We start from the raw sequence: 8,598 nt of genomic DNA, 5'->3' as shown, positions 1-8,598 counted from the left end.
TGTTACAGTGAGGGGTGTGGGGTATATCAGTGTTACAGTGAGGTGTGTGGGGTATATCGGAGTGTGTTACAGTGAGGGGTGTGGGGTATATCAGTGTTACAGTGAGGGGTGTGGGGAATATCGGAGTGTTACAGTGAGGGGTGTGGGGTATATCAGTGTTAGAGTGAGGGGTGTGGGGTATATTGGAGTGGTACAGTGAGGGTGCGGGGTATATCGGAGTGTGACAGTGAGGCGTGTGTGGTATATCAGTGTTACAGTGAGGGGTGTGGGGTATATCAGTGTTACAGTGAGGAGCGTCAGGTATATCAGTGTTACAGTGAGGGGTGTGGGGCATAATCAGTGTTACAGTGAGGGGTGTCGGGGGAAATCAGTGTTACAGTGAGGGGTGTGGGTTATATCAGTGTTACAGTGAGGGGTTTGGGGTATATTAGTGTTACAGTGAGGGGTGTGGGGTATATCAGTGTTACAGTGAGGGGTGTGGGGTAGATCGGAGTGTTACAGTGAGGGGTGTGGGGTATATCAGTGTTACAGTGAGGGGTGTAGGGTATATCAATGTTACAGTGAGGGGTGTGGAGTATATCAGTGTTACACTGAGGGGTGTGGGGTATATCAGTGCTACAGCGAGGGGTGTGGAGTATATCAGTGTTACAGTGAGGGGTGTGGGGTATATCAGTGTTACAGTGAGGGGTATGGGGTATATCAGTGTTACAGTGAGGGGTGTGGGGTTTTTCAGTGTTACAGTGAGGGGTGTGAAATATATCAGTGTTACAGTGAGGGGTGTGGGCTATATCGGAGTGTTACAGTGAGGGGTGTGGGGTATCTCAGTGTTAAAGTGAGGGGTGTGGGTATATCAGAGTGCTACAGTGAGGGGTTTGGGGTATATCGGAGTGTTACAGTGAGGGGTGTGGGGTATATCAATGTTACAGTGAGGGGTGTGGGGTATATCAGTGTTACAGTGAGGGGTGTGGGGTATATCATTGTTACAGTGAGGGGTGTGGGGTATGTCAGTGTTACACTGAGGGGTGTGGGGTATATCGGAGTGTGTTACAGTGAGGGGTGTGGGGTATATCAGTGTTACAGTGAGGGGTGTGGGGTATATCGGAGTGTTACAGTGAGGGGTGTGGGGTATATCAGTGTTATAGTGAGGGGTGTGGGGTATATCGGAGTGTTACAGTGAGGGTGTGGGGTATATCGGAGTGTGACAGTGAGGGTTGTGGTGTATATCAGTGTTACAGTGAGGGGTGTGGGGTATATCGGAGTGTTGCACTGAGGGGTGTGTGGTATATCAGTGTTACAGTGAGGGGTGTGGGGTATATAAGTGTTACAGTGAGGGTGTGGGGTATATCAGTGTTACAGTGAGGGGTGTGGGGTATAATCAGTGTTACAGTGAGGGGTGTCGGGTATATCAGTGTTACAGTGAGGGGTGTGGGTTATATCAGTGTTACAGTGAGAGGGGTGTGGGGCATATCAGTGTTACAGTGAGAGGTGTGGGGTATATCAGTGTTACAGTGAGGGGTGTGGGTTATATCAGTGTTACAGTGAGGGGTTTGGGGTATATCAGTGTTACAGTGAGGGGGTGTGGGGTATATCAGTGTTACAGTGAGAGGTGTGGGGTATATCAGTGTTACAGTGAGGGGTGTGGGGTATATCAGTTTTACAGTGAGGGGTGTGGGGTATATCGGAGTGTTACAGTGAGGGTTGTGGGGTATATCAGTGTTACAGTGAGGGGTGTGGGGTATATCAGTGTTACAGTGAGGGGTGTGGGGTATATCAGTTTTACAGTGAGGGGTGTGGGGTTTATCGGAGTGTTACAGTGAGGGTTGTGGGGTATATCAGTGTTACAGTGAGGGCTGTGGGGTATATCAGTGTTACATTGAGGGGTGTGGGGTATATCGGAGTGTTACATTGAGGGGTGTGGGTTATATCAGTGTTACAGTGAGGGGTGTGGGGTATATCAGTGTTACAGTGAAAGGTGTGGGGTATATCAGTGTTACAGTGAGGGGTGTGGGGTATATCGGAGTGTTAGAGTGAGGGTTTGGGGTATATCAGTGTTATAGTGAGCGGTGTCGGGTATATCAGTGTTACAGTGAGGGGTGTGGGGTATATCAGAGTTACAGTGAGGGGTGTGGGGTATATCGGAGTGTTACAGTGAGGGGTGTGGGGTATATCAGTGTTACAATGAGGGGAGTGAAATATATCAGTGTTACAGTGAGGGGTGTGGGTATATTGGAGCGTTACAGTGAGGGGTTTGGGGTATATCGGAGTGTTACATTGAGAGGTGTTGGGTATATCAGTGTTACAGTGAGGGGTGTGGGGTATATCGGAGTGTTACAGTGAGGGGTGTGGGGTGTATCAGTGTTACAGTGAGGGGTGTGGGGTATATCAGTGTTACAGTGAGGGGTGTGGGTTATATCAGTGTTACAGTGAGGGTTGTGGGGTATATCAGTGTTACAGTGAGAGGTGTGGGGTATATCAGTGTTACAGTGAGGGGTGTGGGGTATATCGAGTGTTAGAGTGAGGGGTTTGGGGTATATCAGTGTTACAGTGAGGGTGTGGGATATATCAGTGTTACAGTGAGGGGTGTGGGATATATCGGAGTGTTACAGTGAGCGGTATGGGGTATATCAGTGTTACAGTGAGGGGTGTGGGTATATCGGAGTGTTAGAGTGAGGGTTTGGGGTATATCAGTGTTACAGTGAGGGGTGTGGGTAAATCAGAGTTACAGTGAGGGGTGTGGGGTATATCGGAGTGTTACAGTGAGGGGTGTGGGGTATATCAGTGTTACAGTGAGGGGTGTGGGGTATATCAGTGTTAAAGTGAGGGGTGTGGGTATATCAGAGTGTTACAGTGAGGGGTGTGGGGTATATCGGAGTGTTACCGTGAGGGTGTGGGGTATATCAGAGTGTTACAGTAAGCGGTATGGGTATATCAGTGTTACAGTGAGGGGTGTGGGGTATATCAGTGTTACAGTGAGGGGTGTGGGGAAGATCAGTTTTACAGTGAGGGGTGTGGGGTATATCGGAGTGTTACAGTGAGGGTTGTGGGGTATATCAGTGTTACAGTGAGGGGTGTGGGGTATATCAGTGTTACAGTGAGGGGTGTGGGGTATATCAGTGTTACATTGAGGGGTGTGGGGTATATCGGAGTGTTACAGTGAGGGGTGTGGGTTATATCAGTGTTACAGTGAGGGGTGTGGGGTATATCAGTGTTACAGTGAGAGGTGTGGGGTATATCAGTGTTACAGTGAGGGGTGTGGGGTATATCGGAGTATTAGAGTGAGGGTTTGGGGTATATCAGTGTTATAGTGAGGGGTGTGGGATATATCAGTGTTACAGTGAGCGGTGTCGGGTATATCAGTGTTACAGTGAGGGATGTGGGGTATATCAGAGTTACAGTGAGGGGTGTGGGGTATATCGGAGTGTTACAGTGAGGGGTGTGGGGTATATCAGTGTTACAATGAGGGGAGTGAAATATATCAGTGTTACAGTGAGGGGTGTGTGTATATCGGAGTGTTACAGTGAGGGGTGTGTGGTATATCAGTGTTACAGTGAGGGGTGTGGGTATATTGGAGTGTTACAGTGAGGGGTTTGGGGTATATCGGAGTGTTACATTGAGAGGTGTTGGGGTATATCAGTGTTACACTGAGGTGTGTGGGGTATATCAGTGTTACAGTGCGGGGTGTGGGGTATATCGAGTGTTACAGTGAGGGGTGTGGGTATATCAGTGTTACAGTGAGGGGGTGTGGGTATATCAGTGTTACAGTGAGCGGTGTGGGTATATCAGTGTTACAGTGAGGGGTGTGGGGTATATCAGTGTTACAGTGAGGTGTGTGGGGTATATCGGAGTGTGTTACAGTGAGGGGTGTGGGTATATCAGTGTTACAGTGAGGGGTGTGGGGAATATCGAGTGTTACAGTGAGGGGTGTGGGGTATATCAGTGTTAGAGTGAGGGTGTGGGGTATATTGGAGTGGTACAGTGAGGGTGTGGGGTATATCGGAGTGTGACAGTGAGGCGTGTGTGGTATATCAGTGTTACAGTGAGGGGTGTGGGGTATATCAGTGTTACAGTGAGGAGCGTCGGGTATATCAGTGTTACAGTGAGGGGTGTGGGGCATAATCAGTGTTACAGTGAGGGTGTCGGGTATATCAGTGTTACAGTGAGGGGTGTGGGTTATATCAGTGTTACAGTGAGGGGTTTGGGGTATATCAGTGTAACAGTGAGGGTGTGGGGTATATCAGTGTTACAGTGAGGGTGTGGGGTAGATCGGAGTGTTACAGTGAGGGGTGTGGGTATATCAGTGTTACAGTGAGGGGTGTAGGGTATATCAATGTTACAGTGAGGGGTGTGGAGTATATCAGTGTTACACTGAGGGGTGTGGGGTATATCAGTGCTACAGTGAGGGATGTGGAGTATATCAGTGTTACAGTGAGGGGTGTGGGGTATATCAGTGTTACAGTGAGGGGTATGGGGTATATCAGTGTTACAGTGAGGGGTGTGGGTATATCAGTGTTACAGTGAGGGGTGTGAAATATATCAGTGTTACAGTGAGGGGTGTGGGGTATATCGAGTGTTACAGTGAGGGGTGTGGGGTATATCAGTGTTACAGTGAGGGGTGTGAAATATATCAGTGTTACAGTGAGGGTGTGGGGTATATCGAGTGTTACAGTGAGGGGTGTGGGTATATCAGTGTTAAAGTGAGGGGTGTGGGTATATCAGAGTGCTACAGTGAGGGGTTTGGGGTATATCGGAGTGTTACAGTGAGGGGTGTGGGGTATATCAATGTTACAGTGAGGGGTGTGGGGTATATCAGTGTTACAGTGAGGGGTGTGGGGTATATCAGTGTTACAGTGAGGGGTGTGGGGTATATCAGTGTTACACTGAGGGGTGTGGGTATATCGGAGTGTGTTACAGTGAGGGGTGTGGGTATATCAGTGTTACAGTGAGGGGTGTGGGGTATATCGGAGTGTTACAGTGAGGGGTGTGGGTATATCAGTGTTATAGTGAGGGGTGTGGGGTATATCGGAGTGTTACAGTGAGGGTGTGGGGTATATCGGAGTGTGACAGTGAGGGTTGTGGGGTATATCAGTGTTACAGTGAGGGGTGTGGGTATATCGGAGTGTTACACTGAGGGTGTGTGGTATATCAGTGTTACAGTGAGGGGTGTGGGGTATATCAGTGTTACAGTGAGGGTGTGGGGTATATCAGTGTTACAGTGAGGGGTGTGGGGTATATCAGTGTTACAGTGAGAGGTGTGGGGTATATCAGTGTTACAGTGAGGGGTGTGGGTATATCGGAGTATTAGAGTGAGGGTTTGGGGTATATCAGTGTTATAGTGAGGGGTGTGGGATATATCAGTGTTACAGTGAGCGTGTCGGGTATATCAGTGTTACAGTGAGGGAAGTGGGGTATATCAGAGTTACAGTGAGGGGTGTGGGTATATCGGAGTGTTACAGTGAGGGTGTGGGGTATATCAGTGTTACAATGAGGGGAGTGAAATATATCAGTGTTACAGTGAGGGTGTGTGTATATCGGAGTGTTACAGTGAGGGGTGTGGTATATCAGTGTTACAGTGAGGGGTGTGGTATATTGAGTGTTACAGTGAGGGGTTTGGGGTATATCGGAGTGTTACATTGAGAGGTGTTGGGGTATATCAGTGTTACACTGAGGTGTGTGGGGTATATCAGTGTTACAGTGCGGGTGTGGGGTATATCGGAGTGTTACAGTGAGGGGTGTGGGTATATCAGTGTTACAGTGAGGGGTGTGTGGTATATCAGTGTTACAGTGAGCGGTGTGGGTATATCAGTGTTACAGTGAGGGGTGTGGGGTATATCAGTGTTACAGTGAGGTGTGTGGGGTATATCGGAGTGTGTTACAGTGAGGGGTGTGGGTATATCAGTGTTACAGTGAGGGGTGTGGGGAATATCGGAGTGTTACAGTGAGGGGTGTGGGGTATATCAGTGTTAGAGTGAGGGGTGTGGGGTATATTGGAGTGGTACAGTGAGGGTGTGGGGTATATCGGAGTGTGACAGTGAGGCGTGTGTGGTATATCAGTGTTACAGTGAGGGGTGTGGGTATATCAGTGTTACAGTGAGGAGCGTCGGGTATATCAGTGTTACAGTGAGGGGTGTGGGGCATAATCAGTGTTACAGTGAGGGGTGTCGGGTATATCAGTGTTACAGTGAGGGGTGTGGGTTATATCAGTGTTACAGTGAGGGGTTTGGGGTATATCAGTGTAACAGTGAGGGGTGTGGGGTATATCAGTGTTACAGTGAGGGGTGTGGGTAGATCGGAGTGTTACAGTGAGGGGTGTGGGGTATATCAGTGTTACAGTGAGGGGTGTAGGGTATATCAATGTTACAGTGAGGGGTGTGGAGTATATCAGTGTTACACTGAGGGGTGTGGGGTATATCAGTGCTACAGTGAGGGATGTGGAGTATATCAGTGTTACAGTGAGGGGTGTGGGGTATATCAGTGTTACAGTGAGGGGTATGGGGTATATCAGTGTTACAGTGAGGGGTGTGGGGTATATCAGTGTTACAGTGAGGGGTGTGAAATATATCAGTGTTACAGTGAGGGGTGTGGGTATATCGGAGTGTTACAGTGAGGGGTGTGGGGTATATCAGTGTTACAGTGAGGGGTGTGAAATATATCAGTGTTACAGTGAGGGGTGTGGGGTATATCGGAGTGTTACAGTGAGGGGTGTGGGGTATATCAGTGTTAAAGTGAGGGGTGTGGGTATATCAGAGTGCTACAGTGAGGGGTTTGGGGTATATCGGAGTGTTACAGTGAGGGGTGTGGGGTATATCAATGTTACAGTGAGGGGTGTGGGGTATATCAGTGTTACAGTGAGGGGTGTGGGGTATATCAGTGTTACAGTGAGGGGTGTGGGGTATATCAGTGTTACACTGAGGGGTGTGGGGTATATCGGAGTGTGTTACAGTGAGGGGTGTGGGGTATATCAGTGTTACAGTGAGGGGTGTGGGGTATATCGGAGTGTTACAGTGAGGGGTGTGGGGTATATCAGTGTTATAGTGAGGGGTGTGGGGTATATCGGAGTGTTACAGTGAGGGTGTGGGGTATATCGGAGTGTGACAGTGAGGGTTGTGGGGTATATCAGTGTTACAGTGAGGGGTGTGGGGTATATCGGAGTGTTACACTGAGGGGTGTGTGGTATATCAGTGTTACAGTGAGGGGTGTGGGGTATATCAGTGTTACAGTGAGGGTGTGGGGTATATCAGTGTTACAGTGAGGGGTGTGGGGTATAATCAGTGTTACAGTGAGGGGTGTCGGGTATATCAGTGTTGCAGTGAGGGGTGTGGGTTATATCAGTGTTACAGTGAGAGGTGTGGGGTATATCAGTGTTACAGTGAGGGGTGTGTGTTATATCAGTGTTACAGTGAGGGGTTTGGGGTATATCAGTGTTACAGTGAGGGGTGTGGGGTATATCAGTTTTACAGTGAGGGGTGTGGGTATATCGGAGTGTTACAGTGAGGGTTGTGGGGTATATCAGTGTTACAGTGAGGGGTGTGGGGTATATCAGTGTTACAGTGAGGGCTGTGGGGTATATCAGTGTTACATTGAGGGGTGTGGGGTATATCGGAGTGTTACATTGAGGGGTGTGGGTTATATCAGTGTTACAGTGAGGGGTGTGCGGTATATCAGTGTTACAGTGAAAGGTGTGGGGTATATCAGTGTTACAGTGAGGGGTGTGGGGTATATCGGAGTGTTAGAGTGAGGGTTTGGGGTATATCAGTGTTATAGTGAGCGGTGTCGGGTATATCAGTGTTACAGTGAGGGGTGTGGGGTATATCAGAGTTACAGTGAGGGGTGTGGGGTATATCGGAGTGTTACAGTGAGGGGTGTGGGGTATATCAGTGTTACAATGAGGGGAGTGAAATATATCAGTGTTACAGTGAGGGGTGTGTGGTATATGAGTGTTACAGTGAGGGGTGTGGGTATATTGGAGTGTTACAGTGAGGGGTTTGGGGTATATCGGAGTGTTACATTGAGAGGTGTTGGGTATATCAGTGTTACACTGAGGTGTGTGGGGTATATCAGTGTTACAGTGAGGGGTGTGGGGTATATCGGAGTGTTACAGTGAGGGGTGTGGGGTATATCAGTGTTACAGTGAGGGGTGTGGGGTATATCAGTGTTACAGTGAGGGGTGTGGGTATATCAGTGTTACAGTGAGGGCTGTGGCGGATATCAGTGTTACAGTGAGGTGTGTGTGGGTATATCGGAGTGTGTTACAGTGAGGGGTGTGGGTATATCAGTGTTACAGTGAGGGGTGTGAGGTATATCGGAGTGTTACAGTGAGGGGTGTGGGGTGTATCAGTGTTATAGTGAGGGGTGTGGGGTATATCGGAGTGTTACAGTGAGGGTGTGGGGTATATCGGAGTGTGACAGTGAGGGGTGTGTGGTATATCAGTGTTACAGTGAGGGGTGTGGGGTATATCAGTGTTACAGTGAGGAGCGTCGGGTATATCAGTGTTACAGTGAGGGGTGTGGGGTATAATCAGTGTTACAGTGAGGGGTGTCGGGTATATCAGTGTTACAGTGAGGAGTGTGGGTTATATCAGTGTTACAGTGAGGGGTTTG

The sequence above is a fragment of the Somniosus microcephalus genome, unplaced genomic scaffold, assembly GCF_052327205.1.
Source record: "Somniosus microcephalus isolate GS21.2 unplaced genomic scaffold, FLI_Smic_1.0 unresolved_chr3, whole genome shotgun sequence".
NCBI classification, from domain to species: domain Eukaryota; kingdom Metazoa; phylum Chordata; class Chondrichthyes; order Squaliformes; family Somniosidae; genus Somniosus; species Somniosus microcephalus.
The sequence above is the reverse complement of the archived record's forward strand: the minus strand, read 5'-3'. Positions refer to the sequence as shown.